Here is a 24,590-nt window from a genome sequence, read left to right on the forward strand (position 1 = left end):
AATAGACCTACGAGAATTAAGAGGTACATTTTGGGTTACTATTAAGATATGTTTTGTTAACATTTAAAACTATCCAGATATATCTTGGGTTACCTTAGGAGAGAGATAGTTCAATGGTTAGTATGTTGGGCCTGGAGTCAGGATGACTCCCCCTCCAGAGTTCAAATCTGGCCTCAGACACTTATTAGTTATGTGAATTTTAGCAAGTCACAACTCTATTTACCTCAGTTTGTTTATCTGTAAAAAAGACCTGGAAATGAAAATTGCAAACCACTCTAGTATCTTTGCCAAGAAACCCAAAATGTCTCACTGAAAGTTGGACTCAACTGAAAAAAATGGCTCAACAGCAACAAAGCCATGGGAAGTCACAATTTCATCCAGAGTGGAAGATCTCAAGCAAAGAAAGACTGAATGGCCACTCATGGAGTATGTATTAGAAAAGATTATTTTTAGGTATGGATTAGATCATATTGTACCACATAGCTGCCTAAATGGCAGGGCTAAGATTCAGTCTAATTTCCTCCAACTCCACCAAGACTATTAATTCTCCAGACTCCTTCATCAAACAGGATATATCAAATAGGATTCCTTGTTTTATTACAGCCTGAGCATGTTAAAGCAAAGCATATCCTCTTTCTTCAGGCTACCTCAGCTTTCAATATCCTAGCACCAAAGGGCATAGAAATGGAGATGAAAGACTGATCTCACTATTTAAACATAAGTAGGAGGGAATGGAAGGAAGAAAAAGTCGAGTTGGTTCAACACCAAAACAAGCTCTATGGTGGAGTCTGACCCTTGCCTAACCCTTATATTTGGTTGTCCATTGAATCTTGTTGACCCAGAAAGATATTCTGTTTACTGTCCTAGATCACAAATTTGACCATGCTGTTTTTCTCCAGGAGGTTTCTTGCCCTCAGAGTCTGCTAATGACCCCTAATCACTGGTTTATATCAGTTCTGCCTGGCAAAATTAAAGATATGGCATAATTTGTGGTTCATTTTTTCTCAACTCAGCACCCCCAGGCTAATCCATTTGATTCTGTTTTTTATAGTCCCTAAATTTATGTTTTGTATTGCATCTGCTTCATAGCAGCAATGTAATTTTGTCAAAATTGGGTATTAGATGATTTAGGTTTTTGTCTCAGCTATCAAGAAAGAAATAGAAACTTAGGAAAGTCAAAATTTGGGGAAGAAGTCATCAGTTTCATTATTGTCCCATCATGAATGCTAGACATGGAATCAGATTTGATTTCAACTCCAGATCTGCCACATTACCTATGTGAACCTGAATATATCATTTATGCTCTTTGGTCCTAAGATTCTTTTTCTGTAAAATGGACTTAATAGATAAGAGTTCAAATGATATAAACAGCTTTCTTCTTTTTTTTTTCTGAAGCAATTGGGGTTGTTTAGTTTCTTAGGTCACATTTGAACTCAGGTCCTCCTGATTTTAAGGTTGGTACTCTATCCACTGCACTATCTAGCTGTCTCAACAGCTTTCTAAAGAAGAATTACCAATTGTAAAGGAAAACATGTTCCAAATCACTAATATTAACAGAAATGAAAACAAATGAAGTTTTTGAACAAATGTTCAACATATATTGAAATAGTCATAACAGCACTCTGTAGTAGCAGACAACTAGAAACAAAGTAGGTATCCATTTGTTCAGACACAAGTAAAGAAAATTATGATACATGAAAGTAATAGGATGATATTAGTAAAAAAAATGAGGAATATAAAGAATTGGGAGAAAAGGAGGAAGATTTGTATATAGTTATACAGAATAAAAAAAAAAAAAAAAGCAAAACCAAGAGGATAATATATGCACTTGGCTAAACTAACACCATACAAATGAAAACATCACTCAAAGTCCAACTCTGAATCATGGAAAGAACAATGAAGGTCCCAAATTGCAGATTATGAAGTGTACTTCTCTCTCAGAAAAGAGGTGAGTGACTTCAAAGGGGAAAAAAATCAAATACATTGGCAAGGACAGTAATTTTATTAGATATTTTATTTAATTATTTTTCTTTGTCAATGGGATGGGAGGGAATGGAATAGAAATGAGTATGATGTAAATACAGAAAGCATCAATAAAACTTATTAACAACAAAATGCTAGGATTTGGATTAAATGACTTAAGTGGTCTTTTCCAACTCAAAATCTCTGATCTCATTCTATTTTAATTCAGTTGAATTAGGACAAGAGTTCTGAATGTTTTGCTTTGTTTTGTTTTCCTGTCATAGAACCCTTTGTCACTTAAGTAAAGCCTATGGATCCCTTCTCAGACTAATGTTTTTAAATGCATAAAATAAAATATATAGGATAACAAAGGAAACAAATTATATTGAAATAATATGTAATTTTTCCCATTCAACTTGATAAACTGTGCCCCAAAAAATGACCCATGAATTTTAGATTAAGTGCTCTTGAATTTGAGGCTCTTTAATGTCCATTCCAACCCTCAAATTCTGTGGTTCTGAGATCATTTCTCCAATTATCTTTGATTACAACTGGCAAGGAAAACCAAGCCCAGTTGAAAAATGAATACTGAGAGAGAAATGTATGAAACCCCAAGGTGTGTTAAAAGATTTATCCCTTATCTTTCCTTGCCAAACAATATGTCCAATGTTTTCAAATATACTCATTACTTGTTCCCTGAATGAATAGTTTCATGGGAAGCCAGTTTGAGTTATGTTATGTGTGCTGGCTGCAATGTAGCCACATTGGTTTACATAAAAATCCATCCTTTTGATATCATGTAAAATACACAAGCATTATGAAAAATTGCAGTGCTGTAAGTAGTTATGTACCCATGTGAAGTGAAGTGTACCTCTGGAGCTTAAATTAATGTCTGTGTAGCTATTTTAACAGACCCATCATAAAATGTGGCTATCTCTGATATGATCACCAGTTTGTCATTAGCTATTATTTGTAGAACTCTTCATTATGATTTATATATGCACTACCATTGTACAGCATCTGGAATTGTCAGCTATAACTCAAATATCCTGAAATTTACACACGACTTTATATTTTTGAGCTTCTGTTTGCAGTATTGAAACAATCCCTTTTCTGGCTTATAAAGAGGAGAGTCTTTTCCTTCATTATCTCTTCTAATCATCCTATTACTTTCATGTATCTTCTTTCCTTCATTATCTTTAAGTGGGGTAATGTGATAGGAATTTAACATTATCGGCTCACGGACCCATAAATCCCAAACTGAAAGGGATTGCCATTGTCCATTTCCTTCATTTTACTGATTAAAAAACTTTATCAGGGAGGTAAATGACTTGCTTAAGGTAACACAGAGAGTGTCATCAAAGATAGTAGGTAAATCCAGATCCTCTGACTTCAAGATCAACACACTCTTTCTGCTCTATCACACTGCTTCCTCTCTAACAAAGGAAATTCTGACAGTATATAACACAAAGCCATATACTGTACTTAACAGCATTCCAGCAGCAGGCAGTCGTGAGAAAGGAGTATGTTCCCAGAGATCCTGGAAAGTGGGTTATGTCCTTCTTGGAACAAGTCACCCCAAGCTCTAGTCTTACTTTGAAGGTATACAAGCCAACCATAATGCAGGTGGAGTAAAATACTTACTGCTAAGTATGGTTTAGCCAAGATGTTTTCTCTCATCCATACTCCTAGTGAAAATAACCTCCAGACAGAGAGAGCCTGGGTTCCTATTAGACAATGGAATTGGAATGCATTGACAATTATGGGGTCATTCTGGGACAAGCAGCCATATTACAACACATGTGGAAAACATAATTCTCAAACTTGTATCATGAACCCCTTTGGCAAACTAGTGAAACCTATAGACTCTTCAGAATACTGTTTGAAAATAATTGAAGAAAATATTAAATTTTGATTAGAAGTTAGTGAAAGTAAAGATGTAATTTTTTTTCATCCAAATACATGGATCCCTCAAATGTATCTATCTATATACTATGGACCATAAGTTAAGAACCTCTGTTCTAGGACAAGCAGGGCTACAGGTTCCATGAAATGGAAGGGCACCTCACTGTTCTTTAATTCAATTCAATAAGCATTTATTAAGCACCTAACATGTACCCAGGCATTATGCCAAGCACTAGGGAAAGAAATAGGGAAAAGAAAAAAATCTCTTCTCTCAAGGAGTATTCAATATGAGATGTTCCTTGCATCCTATTACAGATAAGGAAGCAAAGGGATCCAATGAGAAGCCATATGTTGAAATACAAAGAATTCCCATTCATCTTTATGCACCCTTTTTCTTAATAAGACAATATAATTTCCATTTTGGAAGACTATCAAGTGATTCCTTTAATAATTGGGGCAGAGATGGAGTCTTTAAGTAGCCTTTGCTTCTTGTAAGGAATGTTATTTTTCTACCCACCATCTCAATCAACCTGTAAGAAAAACCTACACAGCTTTCTGCACTCATCTCTTTACCTTTAGATATTGCCAATAACAAATGAGGAATGTCAAAAAATTGGTGACAATTTTCTGCTCTCTGTTTCAGATGTAGTGATCCTGGAATCCGACTCAAAGTCAACTGCTATTCATAGCATGGCAGAAAATGAAACGCAATATAACCATTGCAGTACTCCATTCTTTATACCCCACATGGCAGTGCTAGAACATACAAAAACAAACCCAAAACAATCCTTGCAAAGACTTTATATTCTAACAGAACATAGAAAAATAAATAAATCCTATATAGTATCTCTAATTTTAATAATTGTCAGCATTTGTTATAATATTTGCAAAGTGCTTCACCAATATCATTTCATTTGATCTTCACAATAACCTTCAAAGGTAGGTGTTATTATAATTCCCATTTTACAGATGAAGACCTAAGACAGGTAGAGGATAAATGGCTTATGCATCTAAAGGTATAGCTAGTAAAGAACTGAGGTAGGATTTGATCTCAAATCTTCCTGATTTTAGACCATCATTTTGCCTACCACCTACTCATGCCTTCTAGTTACTTCATCTGTTACTTTCCTATAGATTCTAGCTCCCTGAGACCTATTTATCATTTAAAGATCATTTGAAGGAGCTGGGTATGTTTAGCCCAGAGAAGAGAAGGAGAGATATGATAGTAGTTGTCTTCAAAGAGCTGTCATAGAGAAGATAATTTTGACTTTTGTTTAGCATGAAAGGGAAGAAATAGGTGCAATAGATAGACTTTATAAAGAGGAAAACTTAAAATTGATGTCAGGAAGCAGTTCTTATTCATTAGAATTAATTACGAAATGGAGTGCCTTGAGAGAGGTTAGTGTTCTCTCTCCTTAGGGGTCTTCAATCAGAAGTTGGATAACCAATTATCAGGCATTTTCTAGTGGAGATTTTCTTCATGCATGCATAGGCTCTATGTGTAGTGGGGTCCTTACCATTCTCAAATTCTGCAGAGTTGAGGAGGAGATGAATTCCAAACCTCTCTGATGACCAATGGAAAGGCATAGAGACAAAACAAAATATTTGATACCAAAAAATACTAGTTTGGCTAGGATGTAGAGTGTGAGAAAGGGATAAATACTGACACTAACCCAGTTCCCATTTCTTCATAGGACCTTCCTTGAGGGATATTAGCCCCACCCATTCACAAAAAATTACCTCATTCTTGCAACAGTTAAATTTATAAGATCATATATTTAAAGCTAAAAGGGACTTTGGAGGCCATCTTATCCAATTACCTCTTCTGATAGATGAGTTAATACTGAGTCCAGATTAAGTGATTTGCCCAAGATCACAAAGATAGAATAATCATCCATTAAAAACCATATTCTAGGGTTCCTGGGCTTACATACATACAAATATACACAAATTATGGTCTTTTTTACAACCCTCAATAATATAAACATATGTATGGTATGCACATATATTTCATAAGCAAAAAAATGCACATATCTGTGAAGGAGCCAATAAACTACATTCAAAAAATGTTGAAATAAATCTATTTGAAACACAAATGTGAAAAGTACAGAAACTAAAATAATGACACCTATTGAAAAACATATTGAGATCATCTTTATCTGGTATGTTAGTAAAGTTGAGATTTCATTTTCCTACCATTAAAATTCTTCCAAGTCTTCTAATCCTAATCATGGTCAATGTTGTCTCAGAAATATTCCATATAGATTCTACCCTATGGATTGGAAGGTTTTCTGTAATGTTGGTGGGGAATGGAGGGAGAAGGTCAATGTACTTCTTTGGTGTTCCATTTCTCATGACTTGTTTGTTTTTCATTACTGATGTTTGATCCATTTAATTTTCTGATCATCCATGCACAGAAAATGCTACTTTACCACATGACCATAGACTTAACATATGAACTAACCTCTTCAACTCTCAGTTTGCTCCTCTGAGGCATCTAAGGCTATACATAGATAGATATACTAAACTAGATATTATTACCTGGGAAATCAAGATAATAATGTGTACCATCACAAATACATTGTGATGAAAAAGTAATTTGTAAAATTTGAAATTGAAATATTAGTATTACTCTTTTTACAGCTGTTGTGATTCTTTTTATCCCAAACTGATGTTAACATGTGGCCTTCTGATAATTCAGCTTGAAATTTGTAAGGCAAAACAAAAGAGGTAATAAAAATACTCTGCCAGGTTTGTTTGCTTTTTAAATTTTTACTTCTCTAATTATTTAGAATTACCCTAAATATTTCTTCACTATTTAGTCAGGTGAGCAAGGAAACCTATCAACAAATGGTACAATGTGGAAAAATAGACTGATGATGCAAAAAAAAAAAAGTTTAGCATATTAAGTCTTGTTGAAAGTAGTAAGCTTAAAATCAATCATAAGAAGTTTGGACCTTTTAAAAAGAAAACCCCATCAGCAAAGCACCAATTTGGCTGTCAGCAAACTTGCCTGAAAGCTTCATCAAAAGGCAAGAAATTATAACAGCTGCTCTTAAGTGTTCAATTGTCTTACATGAAAACTATGCAGAATATAATGGCAAGTTGGATAAATAGGTCATGCAGTAGATAAAGTTCCAGGCTTCAAGTTAGGAAAACTCATCTTCCTAAATTCAAAACTGAGTTCAAAACTGAGTTCAGACACTTACTGTGTGTCCCCAAACAAGTCACTTAACCTTTTTTCAGTTTCCTCATCTGTAAAATGAGCTGGAGAAGGAAATGGAAAACCACTCCAGTGTATTTGGCAAGAAAACCCCAAATGGGGTCAGTCACGAAGAATCAGATATTGCTAAAAAAAGACTGAACAACAATGGCAAGTTTCCAAGGTGACTCTGGAAGCTTAGGTGAGTATCAGTTTCTAAAAAGAAAAACATTTTAGGAACCACCCTCTTCTTGAAATGAAAATGGAAAATATAAACTTCCAGATATACCAGACATTTTCTATGTCAGTAGAAAAATAGATCAGGCAAAGTTGCCTAATATCTTTAAAAGAAAAATGGAGCTTGGTAAATATGTCTCATATCTTGATATTGCATTTGGTTCTATAAATACATTCTCTGAGAGGAGATCAGAATCCATCCAATGACCAGTTTGTTGGTATGGGAGCCAGTTATAACTGACTCTCATTGTTAAATTTTCGGTGTGAGCATTTATATCTTGAAAATCAGAAAACATGATACTTAAGAGTTTGGTTTATTTTTTGTTCATTGTCTAGACTTAAGAAAACTAAGAGGAAAACGTTAACTCAGATTGAACTTAAAAGTATGACCTCTCTACATTTTTGTTTACTAAGAGAGCAAGTTTCTAAACATTTAGCAGCATATTCCTATATCTGCTTCCTTTCATTCTGTTAGAACATGGGAAGGAATCAGTCAACCCGATTTGTAATTCCCATAAAGTAGGTCTGCCCAACACACTGGAGCCTTCCTTCACCTACCTTGCCATTGCATGTATACCAATGGAGCATTCATGCTAACCACTAATTATCTCTCACCCCGATTACAGGAATAGTCAAATTCATTTTCCAGTCATTATGAATTATTTTTTGCAGCATTTGTACAGTTCTTCATGGGAAACATACTGCCTTGTACTCATCCCCAATTGTGACTCTCAATCACCTTTAATATGACCTACAACACCAAATCTTTAGAGACTATGATAATCCATCATTTAGAACCATAAATCTACAGAATAGTGATGTTTAAAAGATGGGGTTTTGTATTAGGGAAAAAATTGCGGTTCATTAAAAACATTATTCAGATTGCCAAATGTAATTGATTTGAAATCCTCCATCTATTTAATCCTGGGCCCAGCTCATTGTCAATCCACAAGATCTGTCCAAGATGGATCAGCTCCATGAGCTGAATATTTGAACTTGATTATCATATTCTGGACAAGAAGCAATCTTTATCAACTTGGTTTTTCTCTTGTGAACAGTTAAGTCAAACTCTTTTCAGTGATTAAATATTCATTTAGGAGACTCCATTTTTCTGGGATTTGATAATAAATTTTTATAATAAAAACAATTAACATTATGAGATTATAAACCTGTTGAAGACATAATTCTTAATTTCACCAGTCTAATAAAATGTCTGATACAATGGGAACTTAATAAATTTTTGTTGAATTGTGTTGAATTCCATATAAAATTATGAAATGGATTATTTCAAAGAAAACTCTGAAGACTTACACGAACTGATCCGGTGAAGTGAACAGAATCAGGAGAATAATTTGTCAAACAGTTTTGAAAGTTTTAAGAATTTTGATCAATGAAAATAGTTATACTTCCAAAAAAAAAAAAAAAAAAGTACTAAATCCAGCTACTTACCTCCTGACAAAAAGATAAAGACTACAAGATGCCAAGTGAGACATCTATAATGTTGGTATATTTTTAAGCTTTAATAACTGTGGAAGCATAAATGCTACAAATTTATGTGTTCTAGTAAGTTCAATCATAAGGGGAGGTCTGTACATCGGAAGGGTCAGGGAGACTCACATGTTTCCTTTTACCCTTGAATTCATGGCGCCATGCACAACCACTAGTATAACCATTAGGAGGTATTAAGCAAAACAAATTAAGCCCAGCCTGTGTACCTGCTTTATGCCTCAAGGAAAAAAAAAACACACACAAAGGGGAACCTGGTTGAGTCAGGGAAAACAAGTCCAATTCTTTGCATATTCTCTGGGAGAGATCACACAGGCAGGAAGCAGGGAGCGATGCATCATTTCACATTTTAATAAGGCACTTTGGGGATCCCTTATTAGTACACTATTTTTCTGGTTTTACTGCACATGTCTGGAGTGTAGGTGAGTGCCATTTATTGGGGCCTAGCTGGTTTCTTCTAATTTAGCACATTGTTTCTGAACATGGCCTTAATTTAATTTAGGAGGCAGTTTTGGCAAGTAATTTCTATGTTTCCCTTTATACTCTTAATTCTTATTTTCTATGTAGTGTTACCTTACACTGGCTACTTATGTACCTACTTAATGTAGTAACTGATAAAGTGTTAGGGGTATCATAAAAAGATTTGACACATTTTGATTTCAAATCATTTTCAACACATACTAAAACAGGAACTATAATAGCACCAAAGTCTTATGGTTATGAAGATTAAATAAGAAAATATTTCAAATATTTTGACAACCTTAAAGTACTATCATATACATCCCAAATGTTATTATTTGAATCTATTGAACTTTGTGACTGAGAACACATGTGGCAAAAAGCATTTCTTTTTGTATTGCTTCCGGGGCACTTCAATCCAACAATACAGTATAATGAACCACCTATAACAAAATATTCTGCAAGTCATCTCAGAGCAGAAAAAAAAAAGTGAGTATTGTTTTTAATATTTGTCTCTTTGTTTCTTACATAGATCAGTTTTCCTGTTCTCCTGATCATCTAAGAGAATGAAGATGAGTTTAAAAAAAAAAAAAAAAAAAAAAAAAAGATCAATTAATGATATCCAGCAAACACCACAGCAATCTGGTATAGTTAAAAGAGAAAGGAACCATGGAAGGCAAGGAAGAGCTGAAAATAATAGTCAGTCTTATGAAGTCATAAAGTTAAATACTTTGGTTTTGAGGAATACCAGAGGATTTTCTTGAAGACAGGAATTATTTTGTATTTCTCTGACAAAATAATGTCGTTTTGTTATTTCTAAATTTCTACCACAAGGCAATTTTAATGATTTTTACTTAACATATAATTCCAATAAATAACATTTTATTAGTAAAGTGTCTTATATAACAGTTTAATCAAAAATCTGAATCATGGATTATTCTATCTTTTATTGATACAATTTAGAATAAAATTTCAGAATTAGGAGGATACTCAAAGTTCATTTAATCAAAATTGTAACTTAAATAGGAATTCCCTATAAAATACCTCCATCAAATTGTCATCCAGCTTCACAAAAGTAAAAATGGAAGGGTTATTTAATTTTGCAGTCAGGGTGTTTAATAAATATTTGTTGGATGAATAAACAAGCAATTTGATCACTGTTGTATATAGTAAAATGCAAAACAAGAATATGTAATGATGGCATTCATTAGTTATTCAGTCTTACAAAAGCATATGAATGAGAAACAGGTTCTATAAGGACCTGTAGAAAGAGCACAAAAGGAACCTATTTCTTCTGAGAATATGACAAATTTTTAATCAGGCAATGAGGAGAAAGTGGAAAACAAGCATATTCCTTCACTGCTTGCAAAGATCAAAGTTAAATTTTTAGTCAATTCTTGATGAAAACACTGATCATAGAATTAGTCAGTTTAAGACAAGGTAATAGAGGTCCTATAATAAATTGATTTTGCTATAATATCAAAAGCAGCCAGCTTTGGGTCACAAATATAATATTTCTTCTCTATGCTTTTGACTCCTAGAATTATCTATAAAAATTCAAAAATCTTTAAATAATAAATTTTAGATGCAACTTTTTGGCTAACAATAGAATAAAGCAGAATGAGATATATAAAATTTCCTTGGGGTATATTAGAAATATATTTTGTCTACATTAAATTGTTTTGTATTTTTTCTGTATATCTGTATATGTATCTATACATATGAATAGCATAGTCCACACAAACCCACATGATATATATGTATACATACACACAAAGAAAGAGGTCAAAACCACAAAAAGTGATAGTAGATGCTATGTCATTTGATGAAAGTGATAAATAAGCTAGTAACAGATCAAACAATTCACTGGTCCCCATATCACTTAAGTAAGTATGAATAATTACCAATGAAATTATGGACAAAACTCATTTCTTGATTACTAGTCTATAAAGGCAGGATTCTTCAGTATCTGTTTAGCATATTCCTGTAATTTCAGACACAGGAATAGCTTAAAGGATAATTAAAGAGACAAAATTTGTTTCACATTAATAGCTATTGCAGACTTTATAATACAAAATAATCTTGGCCCATACCATTTGTGTTATCTCTATTCTCAAGCCTTTCAGATAGATAATATAGTGGAAAGAACATTGGCCTTGCAATAAAAGGATTTTATTCAAATCCCACTTCTTCCACTTACTAACTGTATGAACCAAATCATTTCTCTGCTTGTTACCCATTTCTTTATTTGTAAAAATGAAGGAATTGTGTTATAATCATTAAGATTATTTCCAATTCTAAGGTCCTATTTTATATAAATGAAATAGGATATCAGTTGCTTAGAACACAAGAGTTTTCCAGAACACATACCAAATAACAAATCAAAACTGGAGACATATAGAGAAAGATACCCACAAATGTGGGCCCACAAAACCATACTGCTCTGCCATCAAATAAAATCATTTGGTTCTCTTCTTCTCCCGCCCTTTAGGATACTACAATCTGACAATACAGTATAGCATGCCAATCTGTACCAAAAACATCAACTTAAAGGTTTCGACTGTTCCTCCTTCTACTCTGCAGGCTACATCACAGTATAGGGAAGGAAGTGAGTATTGGTATAATTTGCTTCTTTTTTTTTTCTCCCACAGACTAACTGTTTTATTTTCATGATTATACTAAAATATATGATTCAAATGTATGTTATTAAATAGAGCACCAAATCAATTTGAAGCACTAGGAAAATGGGTCAAATGATTTATCACCAATTCTATTTTAATAAGTAGAAAATACAATCATACCACTTAAGTAACAGAAAAAAACTTACATCCCAAGTCTGAGCACAACTTATACGCTGACTCTTAGTAAAATACTCAAGCAACCAAAGTTAAGGGTTCAAGCATCTAAATGTTTTCACAGTAACACTTGAAAAACACTTGAAAAGTCTTTCAAATAAATATAGAAGACAGCTTCATTCATCTATTCAGTCATAGTTTAAGAAAGTGAATGAAATAAAACAAATACTGCCTGATGTGAACATTCCAAGTATAGAAAGTGAATCTTTTTTTTCTTAAGCTTATTCGCCTTTGCTCCTTTGCTGTTGAAATGTAGTTTGAAATATTTCCAACGCAGAGTTTTCATATCTTAGACACAGATTTAAAATCATCAGAGGTGAAATATGAAAATCATAAAATGTTGGTTTCAAATCAGAGTTCTAATTGGGCAAAATTAAATTTTTATTCTGTCATAATGTGTGATCAAGATGTTGGGGTACAAACTGCTATACAAGATAATAGCATGATGCTCTCAAAATATGATCAAAAGGAAGCATGTAGGTAAAACTAGTTAAGTCCTAGTTATGAGTCATAAGTCAAAACATTTCCAAGTTCTAAGTTTTAAAATTAAGGTCACTAATCAAGTTAAAGCTCAATCTTTTCTCTGAATTCTTATAAGAATATCAGAAGGTGGAGAGTTATGAGCATGTCAAACTAATGTGGGAACACTCATGAAGCACCTCAAAGCTTTCCTATGTTGCAGAATACTGGCAGCTAATTTGGACTGCATGTGAAGATAAATGTAGCTTCTTTTCTAAACATGTCAGCTTGTTTGTATAAACAGGACAGCTATTGAAATTTAATGTTCAAGAAAATACCACTATTATTTCCAATGACCTAAGTTATTTCTTCTCAGTGTTAAGTTTTATTATATACAATTAAAGGACACAAATAGATCTGACATTCTACAAATACATTGTCTACAATAAGATGAAGCAAACAGCAACAATTTCAAACACAAAGAGGAGATACATTCTACATTTCGTTTGTTTTCTTTTCTTTTTCGATTCCACTGAGATTCCTGATTAACACATTGTATTAATCTATGCTTACAAGGTATGTTTTGCCATGGTCAAATATCTAGTAAATCCAAGGACTGCATTGGTACCTGATAGTTAACAAAAAGATTTTTAGGTAGTCTCCAGCACACTGGGCATTTGGGAGATATATGGAGAACCCAGATGAGAATTCTGTGGTTGATTTCCAATTTGTATTATTCAAAAAATACCCCCCATCAATTAGATCCCACATCCATTAAGTTGTTGAACTATGTTTCTAAGAAATGCACTTTTTTAACAAGAAATGAGAAAAATATAGTTCTTAAGGAATGAAACCTAAAATTCATAAGAAAATTTAATCTAAAATATTAATATCAATTTAATATTTACAACTTTTTACTGAATCTTGCCTGGTTTTTGTTTTTGTTTGTTTATTTTAATCATCAAAGATCTTTGGGTTAAGCATCAAAGTATTATCTTTTAGGATTAGTCTTGAACCTCTTCTATTATATCTTGGACTATTGGTGACAGCCATTATGGAAGGCAAAGGGGACTTAAGTTGTCTATAACTGTTCCTTAGAGAGTTATTAAAGAGTATAAAGGTGTTTTCCTGACACTGGTAAAAAAAAGAACATGACAGTAGATAATCTGTGTTCTTAGATATGTATGGCAAAACATGAGAAGAAAAAAGTATTAAGCATAAATTAGCCTTAAGGTGACTGATCTAAAGCCTTTGTGATCTGGGTTTGGGAATTCTCGGGACTTGAGGAAATTGAGACTTGAACTGTGGGAGGATGGGAAGAATAGAGGGAGGTAGGACACACCCTGACTGTGCTTTTTCCTTATTATTGTTTAAAATTCTGAGTCATAATCTTCCTACCCTTAAAAGTGCTGCCTCCTTACACATACAGGGAGCAATCAATCCATAAACATTTATTAAGCACTTAATATATGCCCAGTACTGTACTACGAGCTGGGATACAAAAAGAAGCAAAAGATAGTTTCTGTCTTAAAGAAGCTTACATCAGGCAAAGACCTATATGAAAAACAAGCTATATTTAGAATCATATAGGAACTTGAAGAACTAGAATTAAAAGAGGTTGAGAAAGGTTTTTAATAAAAGATGAGATCTTAGTTGGTACTTAAAGGATACCAAGGAGGTGAGTAGGTAAGTGTTCCAGGAATGGGGCCTGAAACCAAAAGATGGCTTAAGTGTCTTGACTTTTAAATAGCAAAGAGGCCAGTGTCACTGTATCTAGGAAGCTATCATGGAAGAGTCTCAGTTATTGTGTCTATCTGAATGACAGTTCTGATATAGTTCTCATATGAGACTGGAGTCAAGGTTAGATAGTGGACCCAGAACTCAAAGTGTGATTGAAGTTCTGACTAGGTCCATAATACTATAATGTTAGCAAAAAGAAAGCCATTGTTATCATATTTGATTCAATAACTTGCAACCCTGGAGATTGAAACTCAACATCTTCCTTCTTTCTAACTTATTAATCTACCTGTTATCAGTAAGTGTGACCAGTCAGTGATAATAAGTGAAAATATGTCTTTATTTATTGAGTCCATCTAGCTAGGCTCATTTTGACAGAAAGCAAGCAAAAACCCTTTTCAGTCCTTCAGATTGGAAAAACTAGGCTCTCTTCATGCTAATTGGGAGTGACTGATCCTCCCTGAGGCTCTCCATGGCAGTAATGTGCATTTTTTGTTAAACTGCTTGACAGGATGAAACTGTCTTTAAGAATGCTTTAGCCAGCTCACAACACATAGCTTTGAATTAAGTCACACAGCTCACATTCAGAAACAAATGGTAACCTTTGGCCTTCAGACAGGAAGAAAGAAAAATAACAGCCACATGCTGGAGCAGCAGGCAGAACACTGCCTAAGTTTATTTGACTAATTTCAATCAAATTTTCAGAAAATATTTACTGAGGTAAACCCCACCCCCCTTATCTAGCACTCTGCTAGATTCTCTATGGGGAATATGATGATTAAAAATAATAATGATGATGATGATAGCTAGTATTTATATAGTACTTTAAGATTTCCAAAATATTTATGTATATTTCATTGATCTTCATAACAACTGTAGAGTCAGATATTATTTATTGTGCTTAGATTACAGATGAGGAAACTGAGGTAAAAAGCCCAAGGTCACCATTCTAGTATCTGAAGAATAATTTGAACTCAGTCTTCCTGAGTCCAAGTCCAACATTCTATTCACTTCTCCACCAGATTGCCTAAGGCTGAAAACAATTATTCTTTTAAGAACTTTCTATGTGAGTAGAAGGAAAAAGATACATACATGAAATAAGAAATGTGAGATAACATTAATAAAAGTGTCAACCATTTGATTGAGACATCATGATTATAAATACCCAGAAGAATTGGTCTTTTAGGGACAAGATTGATACTGAGATCCATATACTAGGAATGTACTAGGTCCATGTACTAGAGCCAATTCTGACTGAATTACCAGAGCTTCACCCCAGATGTCTACATAGGCATTTCTCAATCCTGTGTTGGATTCTTGCCTTACTCTCCTGCCCATTCTTTATAGTCCCACAGCAGTCAATCTCTTCTCTCCTAGGTCCTTTCTTTCCAAGACATAGGTAAAGTGAATTATTTCCCATCCTTTCATGTGCTAGTTCTAGGGATCTGCTTGATTCTGGATAACAAGTATCAGCTAAGGATGGGAAAGGATAAGAGGTAAATGACACCATTTACCAACTAGAAATATGAGCAATTGCTTCCCTTCCCCCTAGTTAATCATTAGCCATACTAACTAGCTTTCCTTAGTTCCCTCTTTTGCCTTCCTTTTCCATTCCACTCATTAAAACCCTTATTTGTGGACAGATGGCTGGATTTCTAGTTAGAAGTTCTGAGTTTCAGCATTGTCTTTTGCAAATTATGTCATCTTTCTGGGCTTCAGTTCCCTCATTTGTAAAATGAGGAGAATGGATAGATGATCTTGAAGTTCCCTTCTAGATCCAAATTTATGATCCCAGATCTATTTCTTTACATTCCTTCCATCTTCTGATGCTCACCAAACCTAAATTTTTCTTGAAGACACCACAGTTTGGGGTACTTTCTCCAAGTCTAATTATTTTTTCTCCCAAACCCCCAGTCACACAGAGCTAGGAGGAAAAACAGGCATACTCATCAATCTCTAATGCCTTTACATATTCCTTTAAAAAATAATGGGGGAAATGCCTGACTAAACACATCTGGAACTTGAGCGAGCCCCCAATGTTTTAAAGTCATTTTAAAGCACTCCAAAAAAAAGTCCAATTCAATCAAACTGGAAACTAAGGCAATAGAATAAAGCCTCAAAACAGGTTACATGATGGGAACATCTCTAACCACAACTCCCAGAAATCAGGTCAGAAAACAAAAAATAAAGAAAGGGGAAAATGACAGCAATCAATTACATTTACAAGGTAAATCTTGAAATATTTATTATAAGATAACTGTAAATTTTTAAATCCAAATTTTCAAGAAATGCTATCATTATCTCAAATATTTTAATATGCTCCCAAAAAATTCTGTCTGGAAACAGTATGAGAAAAGACTGAGATTTCTAATGTTTGGGGAATAATAGAAGGAAGAAAGAATCAAACTTAATGAGTTTTATAACAAATTGGTTACATAAGTTATTGGACAAGAATTTCTTTGAGCATTAAATGGAAATAGAGCAGAAAGGGATCAATCAGCAGGCCAAACCAAAACCCACTGAAAAGACATCTGCAATCATCTTTCAAAATGCACTGTAAGCAAGAAAAGGAAAAACTTACTTCCTGGGTAATAAAATTTGAAAAACTCAGTTTGAAAATATGTCAAAAAAGTTTTGAAAATAATTGCCATTATTGCATTACCAGTTTTCATAGAAATCCTTTCTCATTTTAGACATATTTTAAAATACTAGTGTTTAATTTATAGATAATAATAACAATAGGACATCTGGGTGGCATAGCAGATAAAGCCCTCAATTCAAGAGTCAGGAAGTTCAAATCCAGCCTTAGATATTTAATAACTGTGTGATCTTTAGCAAAATTACTTAACACTCTATGCCTCAATGTCCTCCTTTGTAAAATGAGCTGGACAAAGAATAGCAAACCACTCCAGTATATTTGCCAAGAAAACCCCAAATGGGATCAATCATGAAGAGGCATATATGACTGAAATGACTTAACAAGAATGACAAGAATAACACTAATATCTCAAATGCTTAATCAATGCTTAAAGGATTTGTGTTCAATTAAACTTTGGGGAAAATGGGTTTTTTCATATGTTATTTGGCTTTCAAGCACCATCAAATAATCTTTATTTTAAAAAGATTATTTCATTTTAAACCACATTTATTAGAATGGAATTTTTTCCTGATTTAAATTATTTTGTTGCAAAATGAAAAGTGAAAAGCAGGGGAGAAGGTTGTCTTATTAAGATATTGGGGCCATCTGGATTTGTGAATATATTTGTATGAGGAACTTACAATGTGAAAATTCCCTCTCTATGGAAATGAGTGTCTTCTATAATTTATTCTTTATTTATTTATTATATGATTATTATATATCATATGTTATATAGTATATTACTATATTATTTTACCAATTATATTCATGCACAAGCTGAAAGGAATATTGAAGGTCACAAAGTTCAATCCTATCATTTTACAAATGAAGAAAGTGGTTCCAAAATCAGTCAAATGATTGACCCAAGTTACAACTGTCAGAACTAATTAAATATTTTGAAATAATATTATTTTGAGTCTCTTAAGGAGATGACTTTCTAAAAACCCAATGTTTTTAAACACCATTCTCCAATAAATTAAAATTTATGAACAATTTTTAAAAATCTATCAACAATCATAGTAACTTCTCAAGAGCTTTCTCTAATTTGCACTCTTATTCTTAGATTGATGTCTTCAGAGGGAAGCTACTATCACTCCCAGGGTTCTCACAGTGATCCTCAAGACTTAAGTTTCTAGTATTATCTATCGTGAATCCCTACAAGGATACCTCTATTGATAATTAGCCAGGACACTTTTAGCTTTTAACAATATAGTATTTACTAAGCCAATAGTTTTTAACAATAGTATTTAATAAGACAGTATAGGAATCATTGGCATAAAACCATTTCCCCAAAAGCTTGAGACACCCTTTCCCACAAATACACCCAAGTCTGTGGGAAGAGTAGACTCAAACTTGAATCACAAGAGTTATAGATGTAGAATACAGATGTGGTAAAGAAACAATTTACAACTCCTTATGCTTTATAATCTAAAATACTTTTCATGAACATGTATCTGGCATTCACCTATGATGCAAAGAGTGATGCTTCTAAAAGATACCTCTTCAGATGTCTTTCCAAAAAAAAAAAAAAAAATGTTTGTTTTTCAATAAACTCTTCTTCTAGTGAGGTATATTATCAGCTACTAATCCAATCTCTCTCAGTCCAGCTAAAAGAACTGTTTGATATCCAGCACAGTCTTTCTAGTTGTGATTGGAGAGAAGAGAAAAAAATGAACTCATCAAACTCTTAACAACAATATTTTGCATAATAACAAAAACTGGGGAATAAAGTTGAGTATATCATTGAGGAATGAATGAGCAAATTAAGTATACAGATATAATGAAATTTTAGTATGCTATAAGGAATAATGATTGTAAGGAATTGAGAAAACATGAAAAGGCTTATATAAAATGATGCATAGCCTAGAAAACAGAACCAAGAAAACAGAATACACAATGACTGCAATAATGCATATGTATGTAATACTAGAGAACAGACATCAGATCAAATGCAAAGGTCAATATTGATTACAGATGGCTGATCTTGGAGCATTATCCCTTTCTCTTAATAAAGATATGGCACATCAGATACTTTGCCTCATATATTTTTAGAGGACACAATGTTGTGTGGAAAGATTATATATGTAGCTATGGTATAAAAGAATGAATGCAATATAATAAAAATAAAAATAAAATGATAAAAATTTTAAACATTATTAAAATGAAAAACTACATTATAATCACAGGAGTAATTTTATTATGAATACATTATATAGGTCTTATATATTGTATCTTGAATCTATTGTGAAAATACAGCATTTAAAATATGTGCAAAGTGTAAAAATTTCCTCAATAATACAAAATATTTTAAAATTTGCAATAAAAATGCATTCCAATCAACTTTAATTTTTTTTTCAAATGAAGAGTGAGGATAAGAGAAAAACTAATAAAGAAAAGATATTTAAATCATACTAGAAGCTAAAAATAATATATGGACTCTATTGTCTCTGACAGCAAGGCAAGGATGTTAGTGTTAATTTTTTCCCAAAGTAGCTAGCAGCCATTCAAATCAGTTAAGTTCCTAAAAGTTTTTTTTTTCCCTAAAATATAAGGAATCAAATCATCCCATTACTTGTCTCATCTAACTGAATAGAAGCAGCACTCATACCACTTCAAAGTGGTGACTTTTCAGGGAAAGGAAGAGGAGGCATTTTTTATTTTCTTTCCATATTGAGAGGACAAGTCAAAAAATATTATTCTGCTCCTCCTCTTCAAAATTCTGCTAGCATTTAGAAACAAACGAGAAGGCTATGTTGAGGGTTTTTGTGTGTTTGGTTTGGTTTGTTTGGATACGTGGGCTCCTTGTAATAACACACACATTTGATGCATCTAGGACTTGATGAAAAGTAACTGAGCAACAATGAAGAAACAGGCTAGAGAAGGGAAAGGCTATTTTTCAACTTTCAAACTACAGTGATAAAATGATATGAAATGAGTATCTTTGCCTTCAAGTTCACTCCCTTCTACTGAAAGGTACTCCCTGAAGCTTCCCATGTGTTTTCTCATAAAAACAAGTTTTAAATTTATCAGTTATTTGGCATTTTTTGTGGAGCATTTTAAAATTGAAATATTCTCTATCTTCACTATCAGATAAAGTTGTCATGACAAAGTAAAAGTTAAATGATCCAGGGTCCAGACATTCTTCCATACCTGGGTTAAGTCTTCCACCTAAATAATGATAAATTCTGAAAGCCAGGATCAGGCATAAACATGCTTTAATCAGCACTTTGTTTTCTCTTTGTTGAGGTCTAGCTTTGGGGTACCTAAATGAAATTAGGGTTAAGGTCTAGTGGCAGGCTTGGGGTACAAATTCGGCGCAAGGGGGTCTAGTAGCGGCGCGAGTTCCCAATAAAAGCATTTATTGGCCCAGAGAGCTAGTTTGATAAAAGAGGTTTATTATTGGGTAAGCAAAGTTAAAGTATAGGCGAAGGTAGAGATAAGGAGGGCACTGGACAGAGGTCCAGTGGACAGAGGGTCCTCACATGGTAGCCATGTTTGGAATCTCTGCAAAGAGGGATTCCCAGCGTGACCTTTTTATAATAGGAGACTTAGCTCTAGGGGCTTTCAGGTGTAGCCCCAAAGTTGGCTCATATCCAGGTGGGGCTGGGAACAGGTCAGATCTTCTATTGGAATTCAAAGGGACCAGGATTTATGAGTTAAAGGGCCATTTACATTATTATCTAGGAGAGGGTGGGAATCTAGAAAGGAATCTTTCCCACATCACCTTCATTTCCTCAGATTCTTTTTTCTTCTAATCCACTTTTTGCCTCTGCATGAGCAGATAGCACCCTATCACTGATCATTTCATGGTTAATAAAACCAAAACATCAACACACGATAAGATGGGCTATTCCAAAGGCAAAAAGGAAGATAAAAGTAATGAGAGGGAAAACCAAACTTCTCTATTATGATATTTAATGAATAAATGGAAATTTCATTGCTCAGTACATAGAACATCAAGCCTGGAGTCAAGGAGATTCATCTTCTTGAATTCAAATCTAATCTCATACACTTAACTAGCTATGTGACTCTGAGCAAATCTATTTAACATTGTTTCCTTTGTTTCACTATCTGTAAAATGGGTTAGAGAAGGAAATGGCAAACCACTTCACTATCTTTGCTAAGAAAACCCCAAATGGAGTCATGAAGAATCAGACATAACTGAAAAATACCTGAATAGTAATAGAAATAAGACAAACAGCAATGGACACAGGATAAAGTACTAGAAAACGATTTTAGAAGTTCAATGTATGTGTAAAAAAAAAGGTGAGACAGAGGAAAGATATTTGAATGGTTATTGGATTTATATCATGACTGTCATTCATTTTCTAAACATATACATTTATTAATGAAAGCTCTGCAGGCCATAATTTTAGCCATTTCCTTCAAATATTTAGAGAGTTGTGGAAAGGAAATAGATTTATTTTGTTTGATCCCAAACAGCAGAACAGAGACAACTAGATACAAGTCCCTATTTTATAACTTCAGGTTCTAGACTTTCTTAGCTTACCCTAGTTCAAGAAGTGGAAGGCTTCCATAAATTGAGCTCCCAGGCTCAATTTTTTTTTTTATCTGAACCCCTTCACTAGTGCCTATAAGCTTCTATCTGTCTCTTTGTGCAGACATGGACTAGTAAAATGTAGGTACAGGGAAGCAGATTTCAACTCAATATAAGGAAGGGCTTCCTAACAATTAGGACAGTTCAGAAATAGAGACAGCTGACCCATGAAGACATGAGTTTACCATCTCTGTAAGTCTTAAAAGCAAAAACTAGATAATCACTTTCTGAATAAAATATAGATATTGCTTGAAGTATAAGTTGTTCTAGATGACCTCTGAATTCTCTTCCAACATTAGGATTCCATAATATTGTGATTCTAAAATAAACCACTAGACTTTAAGAATGAATGGATGAGTGAATCAAAAAGTATTTATTAAGGACATTATGTACAAAGCAATAAGCTTAGTGATAGATATTTTTATTTTTATTTTTTTTAATAAAACAAAAAATTTTAATAGGCATATGTTAAAAATTAAGATAATACAAAATTGTTAATAAGCACACATTAAAATTAATATATAACATATAACACAAAGATTGTTAATAGGCACATATTAAAATTAACACATAATATATAACATAAAAGTGTTAATAGGCACATATTAAAATAAACATATATAACACAAAGGTTGCTAATAGGCATATTAATAAAGGCATTTTGGGTGGCACATTTTGGGTGGCACAGTGGCTAGAAGGCTGGTCCTGGCATCAGGAAAACTTCTCTCTGGTTGTTGCTCAGTTGTGACAGCCTTGTCCAGCCCTTGTTGTCCCCATTTGGCCTTTTCTTGGCAGAGATCTTCCATAGTGGATCCAGTGGATCCACTTTGGCAAAGGTAAAATGACTTGTCCAGGGCTAGGCAGGATGTGAGGCTAGATTTGAATTCAGTTCTCCTTGACTCCAGGTCCTGTGCTCTATCTCTTTTTTTTTTTTTTTTTTTTTTTTTTTTTTGTGAGTGGGTTGGGGAGGAGACATTTATTTGGTCACTCCGAATACAGGATTTGGAGGCACAGGAGTCAAGGGCATGTTACAGTGTGCCTGACCATGGGAAGCACAATGGCAACTGAAAAGAACATCGACTCTGAAGATAGAGGATTTGAATGAAACACTTGATTCTTGCAGTGCATCCTTCAATTTCTCATCTTTGTTGAAGTAGTTGTAGGAGGAGTTGGGTTGAACTGTATTCTCTTACTTTACTATGTTGTCTAGTTTCTCCTTTTTCTACTTCTCTTGATTCCTGTTGTTGGAGATCAAATTTTTTGTTTAAGTTTGGTTTTTTCCTTAGAAACAGATGGAATTCCTCTATTTCACTAAATGTCCATCTTCTTCCGTGGGAAAAAATACTCAGCTTAGCTGGGTAGTTTATTCTTGGCTGCATTCCAAGTTCTTTTGCCTTTCAGAATATCTGATTCCAGGCCCTTCGATCCTTTAATGTTGAGGCAGCCATATCTTGCGTGACCCTTATTGTGGCACCTCAGTATTTGAACTGTTTTTTCCTGGCTGCTTGTAAAAATTTTTCTTTAGTCAGAAAATTCTGAAGTTTGGCTACAATATTCCTCGGAGTCTTTATTTTAGGGTCTTTTTCAGAAGGTGTTCAATGAATTCTTTCAATGCCTATTTTCCCTTCCGGTTCTATTACTTCTGGGCAGTTCTCTTTGATGATTTCCTGTAAAATAGTATCTAGGCTCTTTTTTTCATCATAATTTTCTGGTAGTCCAATGATCCTCAGGTTATCTCTCCTAGATCTATTTTCCAGGTCTGTTGTTTTTCCAAGTAAATATTTGACATTTTTTTCCAATCTTTCATTTTTTTGGTTTTGCTGGACTGATTCTTGATGTCTCAATGAATCAGTCATTTCTATTTGTTCAGTTCTGATTTTTAGTGAGTTATTTTCTTCATTAGCTTTTTTTACTTCTTTTTGTATATGTCCAATTGAGTTGTTTTGCTCTATGGAATTTTTTTCCATTTCACTAATTTTTTTTTTTTTAGTGAGTTATTTTCTTTTTCCAATTCGCAAATTCTGTTTCCCTGCACTTCTTGGGAGTTTATTATCTTTTCCAATTCACATTTTAGGAAGTTGTTGCTCTCTTGCATAGCTTCTCTTTCCTTTCCCCATTTCTCTTCTAGTTCTCTTTTAAGGTTTTTAATAGTCTCTTCTAGGAGAGCCTTTTGTACTGGAGACCAATAATTGTCTGGAGACTGTCTGCTCTTAGTCTCTTCAGGGTTGAAAAGCTGTTCTTTTTCTGTGTAGAAACTATCAATCGTTCTTTTGATTTTTTCACTCATTTTGTTAAAGACTGTAAGGTCTGCCTTCAGGGCCAGGCGGTTACCAGCTTCCTCTGCAGAGCAGTGAAAGGTATATGTTTGGGTAGCTGTCCTGCCAGCCGGCTACAAAAAGCAGCGAGGTACTGGAATGCTCTGGGAAAGAGTTCCCCACCTGAAAGTAACTCAGGCCCGCAGGGCCGGGCTGGAAAAGTGTCCTGCAAAGAACCCCTGCTGTGTGAGATAACAACTGCCCTAGGGCTAGACACTTAGTAGTGAGAGTTTCACTGCCCCAAGCCAAATCCTGCCCTGGGGCTGTGGGTATTAGCAGCTGAGCAGTGAATGAATTTGCAGGGACTGGAAGTGTCTGCCCTGAAGCACAGTCAGCTGGGGAGGTTCTATTGCCCCAGGCTGAGCCCCCCACTCTGCCGATCAGAGGCTGCCCAGGCTTTGCCCAGTGCCGTGCAGATTTGTAACTGCCCCAGCAAAAGCCCCGAACTGCCGGATGTGGCTGACGGGCTGCGGTAAAGTCTGCCTGAGTCACTTCCGGGTTTGAGGGGTTACAGCCAGATCTCATTAGGTTCTGGTGTTTTTTAGAGGACCCTTTGTTTCAGGCATTAATTTCTCTGCCAGTTTACTGCTTTGTAGTCAAGGCAGAGCAGTTAGCCTATAGCAGAATCATCTCTATAACTTCTCTAGCCACAGAGATCACCCCCGCCCCTGGTCTGCTCAGGACGCTAGCCTCTCGCTGCCTGTGCTAATCTGTTCCTGGCCCCTCAGGATAAACCTTTCCTGGCGAGCTTCCTGAT

General features: G+C 34.3%; 1 long non-coding RNA gene across 1 annotated transcript; it reads left to right on the top strand.

The window, feature by feature from the left end:
* The first annotated feature begins 1,297 nt into the window (after positions 1 to 1,297).
* On the top strand, positions 1,298 to 24,590 carry LOC127562162 (uncharacterized). Its single transcript, XR_007953624.1, has 4 exons — positions 1,298 to 1,948; positions 7,114 to 7,271; positions 9,804 to 11,879; positions 24,481 to 24,590. It is a non-coding gene; the product is annotated as an uncharacterized LOC127562162 (long non-coding RNA).

The sequence above is a fragment of the Antechinus flavipes genome, chromosome 4, assembly GCF_016432865.1.
Source record: "Antechinus flavipes isolate AdamAnt ecotype Samford, QLD, Australia chromosome 4, AdamAnt_v2, whole genome shotgun sequence".
Lineage (NCBI taxonomy): Eukaryota > Metazoa > Chordata > Mammalia > Dasyuromorphia > Dasyuridae > Antechinus > Antechinus flavipes.